Below are 18942 nucleotides of genomic sequence, written 5' to 3'. Positions count from 1 at the left end.
AAAATGTTGATTTCTTTCAAAATGTGAAGAATATAATACTAGGAACCTTCGTTTTCTCAAGAAAGCTCTGATCTCTGCCTCTTCTTCGTCAGTGGTCCCTGTGCACAGAAAATCCTTCCCAGATTGCTCTGCGAGGTTAAGAGGCAATCTTATTCCATATCAAGGCCTGATGACAGGATCTTAAAGCAACCAGCCTTTACAAACATGTCTAAGTGTAGCCCAGGAAGAGATGTCAGACTACCAAGAAAAACAGCAAACAAAGTTAGGTCTGAGAAAGGTGTGTTTGACTGCAAGCCTATTCATTGCTGTCCTCAGATCACGAGCGAGCCATGACAGAGATTAGTCAGAACTTGAGTGAGGTCTTTAGGTATTTCTGCAGCAAAACTATGGGTTGCTTTATTTTCCCCATGCTGTATCTAGAGAAAGACTGCTCTCTGGATGAGGCAGAAGTGTCCTCTGGCTACCTCTGCAAGTCCTCATTTCCTACACACTGTCCTATGTTGCTTCTCAGGCTGCCTTGCTTCCCAATACCCTGCTATCCCAAGCCACACTGGTTTTCTCCTTTGCTCAGCACAGGTACAGCATGCCATCCATGTCACTTGAGGGACAGTTGCACAAGCCTGCTTGCTAACTAGGGCATAGTAAGCCATGCTGTGTGGGAAGCGCTGCTATTGGAGCCTTGCAGCAGCAGACAGCAATCAGTCAATCACCACCCTGCTCTGGCATTGCCATTTTGCGCACCACGTGGGAATGGAAGGGTTGAGGTGGCTGAACTCCACAGCTTGTGGCATCAGCTCAGCAGGCAGGTTTTGCGGGGAGAACAGAAATTGCTTCAGCAAGCAAAGGGAAATCATGTACGGATCAGCAGGGCAAACGAAGAAACAAAAGAGCACAGACATAAGGACTTATACCCTCTCAGGGAGCCAAGAGATGAATGCAGAGGGGGAAGCAGATGGAAAGCCCAAGAGCCTTCAGGATGCCTGAGCCTAAGCTCTGGGGAAGTCACCAGCCAGGCTTGAGCAGGGTCAAGCCCCTGATTCAAACCTCAGGGAGTAAAGAAGTAGCTTTCTGGAAGCTTGTTTAAGCTTTGGCTGTAGCATGCCAGAAAAACAGAACGTGTGGCCCTTGGTAAAGAGAGGGAGTGGGTGAGTGACAGTCCCGAAACCAAAAGAGCCACTGTGTCTGCCCCGTCGTGTGTGAATCCATAGTGCTGCCCAGAAGATCCCTCTGGCAAGATGATTTGACCAGCATGGATATGTGATGATGAGTGCCTGCATTTCTGTTTCACTGTGGGGAATCCAGATGGGGATGGTAATAGCTTGACTTTAAGGGCATTTTAAAATATCTGTATTTTTACAGTGTGTACAAAGAGCTGTGGATGTGCAAGCCCTTGACTTCTTGACATTAAAACTAAGCTTTAAAATTCAGCAGAATATATGTGTCTGTGTGTTCATGAGGTTTCTGATGCCAAAACACACAGAAAATTAATAGACTCTCACTGAAGAGTCCAAAACTGAGTCTATCGGGAAGAAAGGAAAATGTACTTTGCTTCCTCTCATTTCCACAGTTGTTGCTTTATTTCATATTGCTTTTGGCATTTTATTTGGTAATTGAGATATCTAAAACCCATTCTTGGTTATTTATTCAGTTCCACAATTTTTATGTGCACTACATCACCCTCTGCTTTAAATTCTCTTCCAACAGGCTCTGATCAGGAGATTTCCTTGTGAGCTTTCTTTTCTGTGGCTTAGCTTGGAAGCAAAGGTAGCCTTAGGCATGCAGACCCTCACAGAAACATGCAACTGGTGGAAGAGAGACAGGAGGAAGCCCTAGGTCCACAGAGCAAGGAGCTGCAGTTGCTACTTTCTGTGAGCCTTTTTTCTCCTCCCTTGCTAGGGTATTTACACGAACAAGGACAGAACAAAAACCTAAGGGGAGGGAACAATGACATGGAAGCAGGCTTGAAAACAGCAAAGCTTTTGATGCAGTTAGGAAGCTCAGACAGACACCTACAGCCCTCAGCATGCCAAAAGCTACTTTCTTACCTACAGCTATATTTGTCCCCCTGTGAGTGTATAATGCCTGGGAATCACAGAGGGTGTTTGTATCTTGTCCAGTTTTCCATTCAGACCAGCCCACAGCATGTTTTCATATCCTATCCAGCTCTGCATTCCTGCCAGGGGCTGGGAAACATGCTGTCACATAGGCTTCTGGAAAGGGAGAAAGAGGTGAGAAACTGGTCCCAAACTTGGCATTGTCCCTTTGCATGTCATAGGTGGGAAACGGTGTAATTTCAATGTGCTGCTTTTTGGTTTTTCTGCCTTTTTTTCTGGCTCAACCAGGCCCAGATCTTCATCTAAAGCAAATCCACAGAGTTTTCTGACTGTGGGAAAGCCACTAAAATGCCTATTTGTATCAACAGCCTCTTAATTGCCACCTTCTCCTGCTGAGTTTCTCCAAGATACTCAGATTGCTCTCTGCATGGGAGTCACAGCGCATGGGAAAGCACCACTAGGGAGACTGGCAATCACTGCAGTGGTTTTTGTTTAACTTCAGCCATACCTGGAGCCTATAATTGTGGTGTTTTAATGCAACAATACATGGATAATACAATATAACAGTAGTGCAACAATGTGTAGGCAAAGGCAACAATAGGGAAAAAAACTGTATATGGAGGGGCTGTGCTGTTTGAGCAGAAAAAAGGCATGGACAGTGATTGGTCCCCTCCAAGGGCTGCAAGTGCCTGCTCCATGCAGCTGGAACCTGCCAGGTCCCACTCAGGATCTCGATGCAGACTAAGCTGATGGCAAATGAGTCCAAAGAGAGGCCACAGTGGTGGTGCAAAGAATACACCTGTCTGCTCGGGAAGTGCTGATGCCATGCTGACACCCCTCTCCTATGGCTGGAGGGTGGTGGGGCAGCCAGGATGGACACCAAGTGCATGGGTGCTGGCAGCTAAAGGGCTCTGGTTTGCTCCAGGACATGCTTTTTAGCTCCTAATGTCTAAGAAATTTGTAGTCACTGGACAATTTTTTTTAGGTTTTGCTCCATCGGTTTCTCACCAAATTAAGATCAGAGGCTGCTAATTAATATTCACTCCTCTTACATTCAACAAGATGAATTTAACACTCATAGTCTGCGATGCAGATACAATCTGAAAGATTACATTACTACCATTCTTGCTTTTTCAAGAACAGAATTAGATTCTATAAATTTAGTATTGTTTTTTATTTTATTTTATTTTATCTTCTCTTACTTTGGTTTATATTCTTTGATATTATTTATTTTATTTTTAGCAGGTGAATAATGTTAATCTATATTGAATATTGCAAGGACCTTGGCTGTTTTTTCATTTTTATTTTTATTATAGCAGATAGACGGTGCTCATCAGGAAGCTGTGACCAGTGTAATCACTGCTGCAGATGGAACGGTGTCTCCAAAACAGGATCAAAGAGAGAATGAGAGCATTCCTGTCATGGCAACCATTATCACAGGAAGCCTGGACGGCTGAGATGGCAGAGTATATTGAAACCACAATAGGAAAGAGATGCAGCTTTTGACATTGATGCCCATCTCCGGGTGCTAATTGTGGGAAGGAAGGACTAATTGGAGGTTGCCGGCTACATAAGGGACTCAGAGAGATTTCTCCTGGTTTCATCTGGCATGTGAAGACATCTCTCTTTGCAAGGCTGAGTTCAGTTCATAACTGTTAAAACATCCCAGGAAGATCTTTTTTGAAACAGTGTTTTTCAGCATCTTTCTTGACATCCAGAACCTCTCTTCTCAGCTTTACCTTCTGACCTCAAGAAGGAAATGGAAAACCCAAAAAAACATCACAATGTAAACCTAACCTTCCCTGAGAAGCTGCGTCTGTGCTGCTGGCTGAACAGCTGATTATGGTTTACCTGAACTATACACTAATCCACTTACTCAGACTTTATGTATAATATAGCAATGTTTGTTGGCATTGTCTCATTTTACTGTTTGTACCAAGATTATTCAATTAAAATTATTCTTATTGCAGATACCTTAAAGCCTGATCTCATAGAAAAGAGGGGATGTAGCCATAAGCAGACACCCTAGCCTAAATTGGTGACTAGTGGGGAAAGTATTCCTCATAAAAATTATACTCTTTCAGTACTGAATGCTAGAACAAAAAGTACACTGCCCACATATTTGCACAAGACAGGCATCTAAATCACCATTCAAAGCCAGGTCAAAGGTGAATCTCATAAATCTAAATCCAAAGCCGGATTTGCACAGCTCTAAATTTAATTCACTACACCAGCAAATGCTCTCAAGAGCTCAGACATCTTGAACACACTGCTGTAGATTTGAAGTCCAGGCCACCAGACTGTTTTTTCCAAACAGCTCTGCAGCAGCAGCAACAGTAAATTGTGAGTGTGTGATGGAGTTGTGCATCTTTATCATTTTTTTAACTATCAAGTTTTTCTTTCCACAGGAGATTCTTTGTGACGCTGGTGATCAGAGTAAAGGAATTCATGTATCTGGCTATGTAACAATCTACAAAGGCAGTAGAGAGGGCACAATAAAAACCATAACAGCCAAACTAGAAGGAGAATATGTCTAACATGTGAGAAGTTTGGATAAGCAACGTACAGCACAGCAACCAAATGTTTGTGGAGCTTTTGCCAGACAGACAAACTCTGGAATAAAAATACAGTATTAGATCCAGTTCTTGTGTTCCTCCACTACTTGGTTAAAGGCTTTTGACTCCAACAGCTTCTGCTGCTGCTATAAAGCTGCAGGACTGTTTTGCACGATGACAGGGCAAGATGAGTGAGGAAATTAGTAACGGGTTACAGAGCCTTTCACCTTGGAGGTTACTGGCTTAAATACAGCTTATTGCTATCAGCTATTAAACTTTGCCCTGAATTTGCACAAGTGAAACCCAAGTATCTGGCAGCACCATGTAGTACCAATTATAATTTGCAGAGCCCCCTGTTCCTCTGCCCATGTACAAAGGCAACAGCAGCTCAGCTAGAATGAGCCCAGCTGCAGAATGAAGTGTGATGCGGAGAGGAGGACTCTAGAATGCATTTTTGGCACGGGAAAGATGGGAAAAAGATTATGTATGAAAATACCGTACTACTCAAAAAGCAGAAAGTCCAAAATTCAAACACTGGGGGATATTGTTACAGAAATCTGTTGCAAAGGAATTGCAGTCTTTTAGGGTAGCAACAGAAATGTCACCTTATTTTTTTCCATTGAGTGCTGTACCCTGTAGGGATGTTCAAAATCAGATCTTACACATGACAGTTTCTATACTGCATCTGGACTGGTTTCTTTTTCATGCATCTGTACAAGAAATGAAATTATCAAACTTCTTAATGGAATTGGAAGTGCCAAAATAGCTGGTGCCAGAATAGCAAAATATTTTGTCCAAACTTTTCAAGCTAAATGAAATTATTCAGAATATCTGAGCCAAAACATCTCTGCTTTCTTTTTAATTTTCTTTTAATTGGTGACCTCAAGCCAGTGAGCCCTGACTCCTCTGCATTTTGTGCATGGCCCTTCCTGAAGGCTGTAAACTGTCTTAGCACAGGCCTGGCCACAGGAAAGAAAAGGCAGTGAGAAATGCACCTTGGCCCTTGCCACCACTTCACTCCACAGTCATCCCCCAAAAACGGGGACGGTAAAAGCCATTCCAAGCCTACCTTCCCCTTGCATCAGCTCTACCACTGCAGGACAGAAGAGCTACAGCTGTGACTTGGCCTTTGCTAGCATTTCTGTAATGAGGGTTGCTCACGGAATTACTTACCTCGCAAAAGCCTTAGAAGTCAAATACTCTTTCTAATGGACTATTAAAGTTACCAGGACATTGATGCTGAGATGGAAGCAGTTGCATTATCCCTTTACAAGGCATAAAATGATTTTACTGATCCACTCTCAATAACAGAAGTCCCATTTTGACATATTTACTTCCAGCCAGGGAGCATGTGACAAAAATCGTATGAGAAACTTGCTGCCTCTCTGCTCTAGGTGGGCGGGATGGGTGGCTTCCCCCAGGGGTGCTCTGAGAGCAGAAAAAGATGTATTTATCATGAAAATCAGATACCCATGGTCTATGAACATGTGGCATGCTGCTGAAGTCTTTACAAAACTGGATTAGAAAGAGATAGAAATTTAGTAAGAAAAAGTCTAGGAAGAAAAGGGAAAACAAATTTCTATCTGGCCTATATCTGACTATCTAACCACTCTTCTCATGGACGTTGTCTCACCCTTGTACTATACATAGAATTGATCCTGAGAAATCCGATGTGTTCATTGTGTGTTGCTGGAGGATAATGAGCTGTATGAGTCGTGGGAGAGTGGATAATAAACACAGTGGGTTTTCCTAGTATTTCTGATCAACAGCTTACTGATACTGCAGCTTATACTTAAGAACATTACCATTTTAGAGTGCAAGAAGCTTGCTTGAACTCTTGTCCCTCTCTCTGTGTTCTCTTGATAATTTCCAATTATATCTTCTTGATAACTAATTCCATTATTATTATTCAGTGAAGTGTTTGTAATTTTATTTTCTTATTATTTTGTAAGGACCAAAGAAATTTTCAGCTATTGTTTTTTATAAGGTGATACATTACTGTCTACAGAAAAAATAGTTAGTTGTAATTGTGTCTTTCCTGTAACAAGTGAGGTTTTGTTCTTTCATTCATTTCAGATTCTCCCTCATTTACTGTTTCTGTTGTTACCAGACTTCAGGAGAACTCCAATTCTTCAAATATTTGTGTTAGAGTAAGTAGTTGAATCCAAACTCTGTGAGGAAGGAAGCAGAGAGAAATTAAAAGATGCAATAAATGCCTCCAAAGAGCGAGTGAACAGCCTTGACAGACTCAAAGTACTGTGGTTTCTGTGTTTAGAAAAGACACTGCATGTCCAGCAGTTCGTAAACAGCACAGATTTTTCATCCACATCCAAAGACCAAATAGATAACAGACAACAGGCTCTGCAATTTGGACTAATGAAAACTAACTGGTTGTTAAGAGCTGGAAGATGATGTCTTTCAGAGGACTTCTTGGTCACACTTTATTGATTAAAAAAAATAAATACCATGGGGCTCCTGCACACACACTTTTTGACGTAAGACAGAATAATGTAAAAATCCTCATTTTGAGCACAAAACTGATTTCACCTCAGTGGCTGTTGTGCACAGCCTGCACAGCTTGCAGCCATTCTTTCAATCAACCTCATTCTGCAGAAAATCTTCCCTGTCCTGTGTAGGGGCAGGATGAGGTGTCATTTCACCACATACACAATGAGCGTGGACTTACAGCTATTTTGGACTGTGGAGCAAACTGAAGCCATGGAAATGAGCACTGCTGTAAAAGGAATCAAACAACTCAGCACTGCAGATGCTGACTCTTCAACTCCAATGACTTTTTTCCCCCGTGGGTGTCATTGAGGAGAAGCAGGGATGTCCACAAGGTCCTGGGACCCTGTCCAGCTCTTGTAGAGGAGCCATTGGCTTAGTTCCTAAAAGCCATGGGGAGCAGGAAGGGTCGCTGAAGTGAAGCACTGTCAGGAGGCGGCTCAGGGCGGACAACACTGGAGAGGGGTGGCTGAGCTCTGGGACAAAAGGACATTTGACACAGGGATTGTCCTGCTGGATGGTTGAAAAGGAAGTTTCCCCTTTCCAAGATCTTTTGAGAGCTTTCTCGTACTTCCCATCACCTCATAGTGGATTTATTTCCACCAAGCTCACACAGCTCCTGGGGAGGATTGGGCACAGGGTGAGGGAGAATTCTGGACAGGAACTGGCAGCTCTCAAGCTGTCTGCATGGACACATACATGAACTTTCTGCCCACGGGGCTGAGGAACACTGCTGGCAGACAATCTTCCTTTATGCCACTTCTGATTTTGGTCGACATGTATTGATCTCGAATCTCCACAGATGCCTCTGTAAGTACCATCTGGCCAGCCTGATATTTTTAACCAAAGCCCAAGGATTTCTATCACAAGACATTTTCGGATCATACTAAAAAGGTTTTTCTGTTTTTTTTTTTTTTCCTTAATTTATAATGTTCTTCAAAAAATAATTCAGGCACAACACCGATGTCCTAAATAAACATTAGACTACTGACCCATTGCCCCCAGAACTTCCAGAAGCACCTAAATCATGTCTTCAAGTGCTGGTACCTTCAGGTGCAATGGGGAAGGCTGTGTGGGAAATGCCATCAGCTTTGAACAGGAGAGACAGCATTGCTTGTGGCCACCAGCATCCACAGTAGTCTACAGACCATATTGCAGATCAGTTCCTGCTTCAGACTGTTACACCTCAGATTTACACCAAATCGCTCCAGAAACTATCCACTCTTTTGCTGGTTTGGGTTATTTCACTCTTCCCAAACATCTTCCGTGGTTATGCAAAAAAACTCAAGATACTGAGTACCATAAGTGATGTTCAGTTCACCAAAGGGTAATTTTAATCTAAACAATCCTTCTTATTGCTGTAAAACCTTTATAACCAAATGCGATTGGACTTTTTTTTGACAGCAGGTACTTACAGTATCTTGTCATACCTGGGGGATTTTCTTACCAGATTTCATACAGAAACTGAGAGTGACAGTTATGATGTTGCTTTTAATAGAAATAATCTCAAAACTCGAGAGCTACTGTCTTCATAAATATTTCTTATGAAGTTCCTATCTGACTGTGATTAGATGTTAAGTAGCAGTGTTCTGAAATACCATATTTGGCTAAGGAAAATTTCAGTTTTATGATAACAGCAAGTTTAAAAAGTTGCATTTGTCTTTTTAAAAAAGGCAACTATAATATTGTTCAGAATCAATGCCTTTCTACCTGCTTCTGCTTTTCTGATACACAGAAATTAGACTTTGGGGTGAGATTTTGGGTTGTGAAGTACTGACCCAGTCTGCTTTGGAAGACAGGCATAATTTCATTCAAGCTTATTCTGCTTAAGTTACTATATCTGATTAATTTTCTAATAGCTGTTGCTAATAAATTGTGTAAAAGAATCTAACCCTCATTTTCCAGTAGCTTTTAGCTGTGTTAATGGCTTATATGTTTATTGTTTTTTATTGCTACAGATCCAAAGACCCTGTTCAGGTGACATTTTGGTTCTGAAGGGTTGAGTCAACAGGCACTAAATAATTATTCCCGCAGATACAGAATGTAAAGTTCCTGATCAAGGTCTGAAAAGACAATAGGAATCATGTGAATCACAAAGAGAAATATTCCAATGCAGAGATGTATGTTGCATTCAAACTTAAATTTTACAATATGTGACTGAATTTCAGTTTACTCAAAACTTCACTATAACTGACTAGCCATGCTTTTGCAGACATACATGGAAAAATTTGCACATATTAAGTATTCATTTTTCCTGTGTAAAGAGCCTGGAGAAACAAGAGCAAAGAGCTGAACAGGCTGCACAGGACAAGTTTTCAGTCTTCTTGAATAGTATAAGAGAAGAGACAAGAAAAGGAATACATAAATACAGACGTTCTGAGGCAAATGGCCATCTCACTGCTCTTTATACAAATAATGATAATGCAGGGTCTTAACTACAATGGTGCTGTAGATCCTAGCTAGAGGAAAAGTGTATTCTGGGCAGAATATGAGTGAAGAACAGCTCCAAGGGGGAAAAAAGTATGTATGGTTTGAGTTTAAAACCAGAGCTCATTTACATTGAGAGATCAATCAGTGGGAAAATCCATTCTGCAGTGCTAGCCCATCAGTGAGCAACCTAATTGAATGCAGAGGAAGCAAGAGCATGGGTGGCCTCTTTTATCTGCACAACTAAACTCTCACAGCAGCTCCGAGATCCCCCTCTCTGCAGATGAAGAGCCTTTAGGCAGGCCAACCATCCGACTGAGCCCGCAGTTTTATCTGCAAGTGCATAGCATCTTTGAAACCGATTTGCCTGTTCCTGAGGTGGGCTCAGCAGCATGCCTTAGGAGTGGCTGTGGTTCACAACCACTCAGCCACCCACTACCATGTGGATTCAGTCCCCTGGCTGTGCTGGGTGGGGGTCAGACAGCGACCCTGGAGCTGCAGCAGATGTGATTGCAACCAGTGCATGGTGCTGCAAGCTCCAGAAATAAACACGGGCTTACATAACATGCAAAAATTGTCCCATCTTTCCCCTAGGTTTCTTTGGCAGAAACACTCACAGGAAATATCCTGTTAGTGGAGATAAAAGGCTTGATTTACTCTGTTCTGATAATGCATAATTGCTTAATCGCAAGCACATAATTAAACTCCATTGGGAAGGTTACAGTGACAATGATTGCTAAGCAAAGACGAGTTCCCCTAGAGAGGCAATCTTTGCATCAGATGGATTATTTTTTTTTTTTGTGATGGGAATGAGGTGAAATGCACTAAGAAGACTGAATTTTTGGCAAGAGCTGCAGAGGCATGGGGCAAAGGAAGCTGGACGCAGCCAGAGTGGCACCAATAGAGGGAGAAGAGATAAGGTTTTAAATTAATCCCTCCACTAACTGCTTCCACTGCTGGTGGAAGCAACCTCTCTGCAGAAGTGGTTTTTGTGTCCTGAGGAGGTCAGCAAGTGCAGCAAGCTTGAGAAGACTGTCCGAGACACTGAGCGCTCTCCCAGCTCAGACCAGCACAGCAGCCTATCAGCCCTCTCCGCTCCACAGTTGCTTTGATACTGCTGAGGGTTGTTTGTGCAGATGGCACAGGGCCACGAAGCCCAACAGACCCAGTGGGGCAGGACAATTGTAAGGGACCCACATTTGGAACAACAGATTCAGTGGGGAGACACAGCTTCCCAATGCGGAGACCACTAGATCCTATGGTGCACAGTCTGTCCACTGGTTTCCCCAGGAAACCACCTGAAATGAGAGAACAGAAAGCTGTTTCTCCCAGTGAAGGGAGGGAATTTTACAAACTGTGCATGAGTCATGACTCCTTTTATTGAAACCTGCTCTTCAATCATCTGGAAATCAGCACTAAAGATATCTTTAATTCCTTTGTCATGTAAATTCTGTGTCGCTATTGCATTAGGCACTCACCACAAAGGAACAGTAGTTCACTGAGACCACCAGAGCCTTGTATACATGTCCACAACTGTGAGGCTTCCTAAATAACTGCATAAATGAATGAAGTCCTGTTTGTACATGGAAGAGCACTGCATTCATTTTCATCATCATTGATGAAGGAAGTCTGAAAAGTAAAAAAAAAAGACACCAAAAAACAAACCAACAAAGCCCTTCAGTACACAAGAGCTGCTGTGTTCCTAACAGAAAGAAGACAGTCAGTTCAGTCTGGGGAAGCCAGTCGGCAACTGCAAGTTGAGAGCATCACTTTGCAGCCAGCAGAGCAAAAGAAGAAAAATCTCTGCTTCAGAAAATGGTGCTTGCTTTGAGCTGGCAGGAAATATTTCAAAAACAGGTTGTGGAGAATGCAACTTCAAAGTTTCGAAGTCAGCAGAGTTTTGGAGGCTGCTGCTGAAGTCTGTATCCAAAAGTGATTTAACTTCCCCAGTAAGTGGTGTACAAATGGCACACACCACTAAACCACATATGCACGCAATGTATGAATTCCCACATTTTTGACTTCCCATTCCAGCTTTAACATTTTTTCCAATGCAAAAAGAAATGAATCAAGCTTGCAATAGGATGTGTGTAAAAATGCCAAAACAAAAATTAAAATCAGCTGTTATTTGAATATTACTGAGCCTGTAGTACTCTGTTTAGATACTTACTGCCCTCATAAATCCTATACACTATCGTGGGTAACAGCTAAATGTAGAGCTCTTTAAGCCAAAGCTATTACAGGTTTCTTTGGCTTTTTTGCTAGTATGACCTTTAACAGTGACCCAGATAGTTATAAAATCATCAGGATCCATGGAGCAAACTTCCGTGAACTGAATTTCTTGTGCTGTGATAATTCATCTATTTTAAAAGCATTTTTGTTGCTTCTGCCAAAAAAAAAAGGAATGCTGTGGCCAAAAAAAAAGAGAAAATAAGGGGACATGCTGGAAAATACATTGCCCGATATTTTTCTTTGCCCCAACTTTGTCTGCTAAGAAAGCAAGAATTGCTGGGAGCATATGGAAGCAGAAGGGCAACAGCCTACAGTATATGAAAGGTTTCTGCAGCAAAGCAGAATTCCTCTCACTCTGTCTAAAAGTACAATCAAAGCATCTCACTCAAAGTTTTTAGAAGAGATCTTTCTTTTGAGGGCTTGTCAGCATAATTATGGCAGGAACAAATTTACCAAAATAAATCTTCACTTAATGAATGTTGGTAGCTGTCATCTCTAAAATTGTTTAGATACAATACAGGAAGAGAATGAGACAGGCATTACATTTTGTTTAGCACCCTAAAAATAACACCATCACCCTGCTAAATAAGAAGGGACATAATGCAAGGGACTCAATGGAAGAAAAACAGGCAGTGATTTTTCTCTTGATGCTATTTAGAGTGAGTTCCTTTGTACCTATGCAAGGAGATTAAACTGCTTTGCAGGATGTAGGGGCTTGAATCTCACCATCTCTGCTGATGGGGGATTCTCTTTGCTAGCTTTTTTTTAATTCCCTTTCTCCTTCCCCCACCGCCCACCCCCCATTTTTCTGAATAGCATCCTGTCTTCCTTGGGCACATGAGAAGACGCATGCGTCCAGCCTCCATGAAACATGTAGAGGCCAGGAAGGTACGACCCAGCCTGAAAGCAGAGCTAGAGGAAGCTGCGTGCCACCTTCAGCATTTCAAGAGTAGCACAGCCATCTGGTGTGTTTCATTTCCATAACCATGTCTTGAATCCTTCCTTTCAAGGGGAAAAGCAGTGCTAGAGGAAGATACAGGCTGGCAGTTCTATTGGGATTTAACCATCTTAGTCCACTTCAGGATGCATCCCAGCAGCAAGCTCAGGAAAGCAACGTGTGCTAGAGCCAAGGTCTACCTGGCCTCTGCCTGATATGGGGCAGGAAAGTAGATACGAGTGTCACAGTGGGAATGGTGAGGAGAAGGACACATTTTCCAAGGAGAGCTGCATATATCTTACTTTCTCCTTAGTTCCCTCACACTTGCATTTCTGCAGGCTACTAACATCTCTTTCAACAGAGATAGCAGCCAGTAACAACAAGCACTTTAGGGGTTTTCGACACAGTAAGCATAACTCTGATAAACAGGGATGCTGTTATTCAGGAACCTAAACCTCATGATGTTGGGCATGGACCCTGAGCTGACCTGCAGCCTGCTGGACATCTTTTTGCCATACCCTCATGGAGTAATCACAAACCATTTCAAGGTAACAAACCCTCCTGGGAGAAAATGCAACAGCACTGCAGTCAGTTACAATCACTGCTTCTGGGGTTTTGCTCCTAGTGGGATGGGAACAGGACCTGAAACACCAAGTTCCACTGAAATACCTCATGGTGGATGTCGGTGATGCAAATGCAATTAGTACTTTTGCTGGTTTATAATGACGCTGCTCCCCTAATGTAGTAGAGTGGCTAGAAATGTTACCTCTCTAATGGCACATAAACGCTTTCCAAATGGCTGTCCTATTAAGGTTATGCAAGACCCAGGGCAGTCCTCTGCAACGTGATGTCAGTTCTGGCTCCTGGCCTGACATGCAGTTACACAACAGGAAAAGGCGAGGGGGGAAAATGGAGATGCTCTGGAGCTGTCAACTTTCTGAAATGCCATTTAAGCACATCGGTTCTATTGCTGTCACTGACAAAATGTCAGACAGGTAAACAGCAGTAGGGGACTTAAGGCTGATAAAAGACATGCTGGGTTTTTAACTTTTCTTTAGATTATTCTTCTTTTCATGCATTTGTCCTGATTTTCCCTCTTCCAGAGTCTTGGCAGGGGAGCAAAAGAAGCTCAGGAGTGCATAGCTTATGACTGAGTAATGCTCTACTGGAGGCAGGGAATCTCTTTTTATTTTTTTTCGGTTTTTCATGTTTCTTCTTCCTTTGTGCATGAGCTGTTAGCCTAGAAACCCTCCTGATATTTAGCATTCCTTCTACACTGGTTAATTCATGCTGGTTGCAAGAAGCACGCGGTGGGGACTTGGGTTGGGCATTGGTGGGGACATGCTCATTACCACAAGCAGGGAAAGGAAGCATCACTGTCATGTTGAATAGCCCAAGAAGAGGGAGCAAAGGAATCAACACAAACCTTTTTCCTAGCTGCCCATGTAAGCCCACTGCAGCGTAGCGGTGAGTGCTGAAAAGATGTGGAATTGTGTCTGAAGCTGAGGAGACTCTGGTGCCACCCTTGCAGGCTCTCTCAGGTTGTGTGGCTCTCTCTTCCCAGTACTGTTTGGAGACATCACAGCTCTCAGCTAACAGAAATGGTCTTCTTTCCCACATTAGCCAGCCTTTCTGAAGCCTTTTTTTTTATTCTCCCTCAATGTAAATCCATGTTAGATGACCTTGGCTGAGGAGGAAATTGCCGGGGATGAGTAGGGCCTATATGCTTCTCAGGGCACACATGAAGCCTTGTAGAAGGATGTCCTGCAGCTCCTGAGAGCATTTGTGCAGGAACTATGGATTCTTATTGTTGGTGTTGGTGAGTGAGGAGCCATTCTCCAAGCAGGAAGTACAAGAGCTGTACCCATGGGTGGGCATGTGGGCTCTGGCTTTGCCAGCAGGTCTCCGCACAGCAAGTTGGGCAGAAGAGGGCTGGCAGCATGACCAGAAGCAGGAGAGCAAGAGCTGTCTGAGCATGGGATAAGACAGAGAGAGAAGAAGAGTAGCATGCTCCAGCCTCTGTGGTCCAGCTCATGGACTTGTTACCTAAAGGGAAGGTCTCTGCCCAACCACCTTCTTTGGGAAACTCATATAGCCGATAGCCATATGGAGCCCAGGGCTACCGCATTCCTCCCAAACCCACTCTCAGCCTACTACCTAATTCCCGTATTTTTCCACCAGCCTGTGTAGAGATCTTGACTGTTGACTCAGTCACTCAACTAAGAGCCTTCATTTGGCTAACTTGCACTTGTAGCTGTCCTTTCATTCTCAGATTAGGCTTCTCAGAATAAAGCTGTGAGACTTTTCAGACGAAATCAATATAAGTGATGGAGGTACGAATTGTAAGCATGTATAAAGTTCAGTATGAACTTAATCTTTGGTCTACAAATAATTTCTACAGTTTTGTGTCTTCTTTCATCTCTGGTACGTGCCAGCTTGCACTAGTTTCGTTTGGTGATATGCTTGGAGAAGACACCATAGGAAAACCACCCAGCCAAAGATTTCGTTTATATGAAGAAAGTCATACGTGGAACCCAAATCTGTTTATTCTTTATGAAAAGGCAGAAAGCAAAGCCTTGGATTAGAAAAACCCTGGATATTCATGGAATGTTTGATCTTGATCTGGCCCATGTGGTTCAAGCCTTTGCGGCTGATTGCATATCTTTTTTATGATGAAGAAAATACAAAGTAAAATCAGGCCTGTATGGTCAGAATCCCTGGAAGTTAATGCATTAAAACAGAATAAATAAATTCAGAAAACTATTTGTCTTCCTTTTTGCTCCAAGTTACTTCCCTAATATCTGCCTATACTCTCCTGGGTAACGGAATTTTTCCTCAGGGTGTGTGTTTTATTCTTTGACAACTTAGTACAAATATTTTATTGTCAGAACTGGGACACAATTACACTTGCAGCTCAACCATCTATTCTGACTGCATGTGTCTGAACTTGTGCATATCTACAAAAAAAAACAAATAGAATTAAGCTTTTCTGTTCCCCTCCTACTCCTCATAATTCACTTGGAACCAACAGTATCATTCAAACAAAACAGACCTTCTCAGAGGAAAGCAGCCTGCGCTCTCCTGCTGTATAAATAGAACTGGATTTCTCTGAGACAATACAAATCCTTTGCATTAAAAAAAAAGAAAAGTAATCCATTCCACATGAATGTTAATGCTACCTCTGAATGATGCGATTGCCTTTGAAAGATGCCCTTCACAAAATCTGCTTGCATCAGGGGATGCAACTGGTGGACTTCCACCTGGATGTTGCTATTGTTCAAGCCTCCATCACATTTGCTTTTCCAGTCAGTCTCAGATGTAACTTCCTAACCACAGTAATTTGTTTTGAGTTGTTGGCAGTCTAGTTCATCTAGATTTTCTCTGTTTACAGGAAGATTTCAGTGTCCAATGAGAGAAAGGGATCTTATTACCAGCTCTTAGTCACTGTGGGGCAAAATTCAAGCGACAGAGTAGATCAAAGTAATGATCCGCAGGTCAAAGCCCATACCAGAGGAAAACCTTTTGTTCAGGTTACTGGCTTTAGCCTAGCAATAACTTTGGCATGAACTATCCATGCTGAGCTTGTAAAGAGCAGGATTCAAGTCATCTAATGTTAAACTGAGCTGCTGTACTCTCAGCCCCATTTGTATCTCATTTCTTCAAACTACTTGAGCAAAACCTCTGCCCACCCTCCAGCCCCATGGCAGGTTGAACTACACCTATGGCTGTTAGTCCTGGCACTAGTATGTATAGCCTGTTCTTTAAGACCTCTGATGTTGGAGAGGTTGCATCTCACCTCGGCAAGCTGTTCCAGCTTCTGTCTGTCCTCACAGTCTCTACTTTCTAACCTACACCTCTATTAGACAGTCAAAGATCCTCAACTTGAAGGGAATCAAATGAGCTCTGCTGACACCAGTGAAGTTTCACCATTAAATGCGCTTTGAAGATATGACCTAGTACTGTCAAAACTGAGTCCTTTCACTTCCCTCTTAATTTCTCTCTGTTCCTACTCTTTATCTCTTGATAGATTCACAATGTTCCTTCCACTCACTTTAACATCTAAGTAGTGTGAAAGTGCTGACGCTCACTCCTACATACCATAATCAGCATTCAGCTCTTTTCTGTTCATATTTCTAAAACTTTCAGATCTTTGTCTTCACACATGCCCACTACAGCATTCTGCTGGGGATCTAAAAAACACATCAGACATATCAGGAAGTTTCTGAGATCATTTTCCAGCCTTTTCTTTCTGAGCAAACAAACCTTTTCTCTGTGACCCTCACCTGAATTAAAAATTTCAGACATTTAGTACCACTCTTAGTGCAAGAACTCATCCCGCTCCCAGTGTATCCTCCCTTCTCTGTAGTGGCATCAGTCTCCACTGTTCATTTGATCTGTTGCTCAAAAGATACCTTCAGATTTTCTTCACTTTATCCTTTTGAAATAGACAGCTTTCCAGAAATGTCCTTTAAGATTGTTCTTCTGTGTGTTCTCAGACCTTTCCTTAAAGCCCACTCTGACTGCAAATGTTTAATCAGAAGATACAAGGTACTGTCACCTTTTTTAGTTAACTTATTTGACAATCTTTAATACAATTAAGCCACAAATCTTTGCCAAATGCCTAGGTACATGTGTGCTAACAGAATGACTTCTGTATTGTTGCTGCTTTAATCTTACCCCTGTTTCTTCTAATTCCTTTGCTCATTCATTTATTAGGTCTTGGATTAGGAGCATGTGCCATGTAAAACAGGGAGATCAGGCGCTGTCAGCATGGGTTCATGAAAGGCAGGTCCTGCTTGACTAGCCTGCTTTCCTTCTATGACAAGGTGATCTTGGTTGATGAAGGAAAGGCTGTGGACATTTTCATACCATTTCCCAAAGCATTCTCCTGGAGATACTGGCTGTTCATGGCCTGGATAGGTATATTCTTCGCTAAGTAAAAAACTGTATGGCACAGCCCAAAGAGTGGTGGTAATGCTGTCACATCTAGTTGGTGACTGGTCACTAGGGTGTCCTTCAGGGCTCAGTATTAAGCCCAGTGTTGTTTAGTACATTGATGATCTGGATGAGGGGATCAAGTGCATCCTCAGGAAACTTGCAGGTACTGTGAAGTTGGGTGGGAGTGTTGATCTGTTGGAGGGTAGGAAGACTCTACAGAGGGATCTGGGCAGGCTGGATCAATGGGCTGTGGTCAGTGGTACGAGGTTCAACAAGGCAAAGTGTCAGGTCCTGCACTTGGGCCACAACAACCCCATGCAATGCTCCAGGCCTGGGGAAGAGTGTCTGGAAAGCTGCTCATGGAAAAGGACCTGGGGGTGCTGACTGAAGGAGCTGAACATGATCCAGCTTGTGGCCAGGCAGCCAAGAAGGCCAACAGCATCCTGGCCTGTATCAGCAGTAGCGTGGCCAGGAGGCCCAGGGCAGTGATCATTACCCTGTACTGGGCACTGGTGAGGCTGCACCTGTGTTCAGTTCTGGGCCCCTCACTACAAGAGAGACATTGAGGAGCTGGAGTGGGTCCAGAGAAGGGAAACAAAGCTGATGAAGGGTCTGGAGCACAAGTGTGATGGGGAACAGCTGAGGGAACTGGGTGTGGTTTAGTCTGGAGAAGAAAAGGCCCAGGGGACACCTTATCTCTACAGCTGAAAGGAGGATGGAGTGAGGTGGGGATTGGTCTCTTCTAAGTAACAAGTAATAGGACAAGAGGTAAGGCCTCAAGCTGTGCCAGGGGAGGTTTAGACTGGATATTAGGAAAACTTTCTTCACTGAGAATGTGCTCAGGCATTGGAACAGGCTGCCCAGGGCAGTGGTGGAATCACTATCCCTGGAAATGTTCAAAACCAATGTAGATGAAGCCCTCAGTGGTACAGTTTAGTGGTGGACTTGGCAATCCTGGGATAAAGGTTGGATTTGATGGTCTTAAAGATCTGTTCCAATCTAGTTGATTCTATTATTCTATGATTTACTTGTGTATCTGATCAGATGCTGACATCTCTGCATTACTTCCCACCTCTGCCTGGGTTCTTAGTTGTATCAGAAGTCCAGCATGGCCTAAGAGTTAACTAAAAACACCACACCTCAGCCTGCATCTTCTCAGGACATCTCTGGGATATGCTTGCTACATACTCCTAGATTCAACAGTGCAGTGTATGGCAAAAGTGATGGTTCAAATTTTGTCTACCAGCAGTGAACAGACAGACATTGCTGGCACAAGGAAGGCACTCTCCTTGGA

At 43.0% G+C, this 18942-nt stretch overlaps 1 long non-coding RNA gene across 1 annotated transcript; it reads left to right on the top strand.

The window, feature by feature from the left end:
- The first annotated feature begins 1539 nt into the window (after positions 1-1539).
- On the top strand, positions 1540-6862 carry LOC133280814 (uncharacterized). Its single transcript, XR_009747293.1, has 2 exons — positions 1540-2228; positions 3371-6862. It is a non-coding gene; the product is annotated as an uncharacterized LOC133280814 (long non-coding RNA).
- The last annotated feature ends 12080 nt before the right edge of the window (positions 6863-18942 follow it).

Source organism: Pezoporus flaviventris, unplaced genomic scaffold, assembly GCF_033815535.1.
Source record: "Pezoporus flaviventris isolate CSIRO_AGI_PZ_B2104156 unplaced genomic scaffold, CSIRO_AGI_Pfla_v1 ptg000090l, whole genome shotgun sequence".
NCBI lineage: Eukaryota > Metazoa > Chordata > Aves > Psittaciformes > Psittacidae > Pezoporus > Pezoporus flaviventris.
This window is presented reverse-complemented; position numbering and strand designations above follow the sequence as displayed.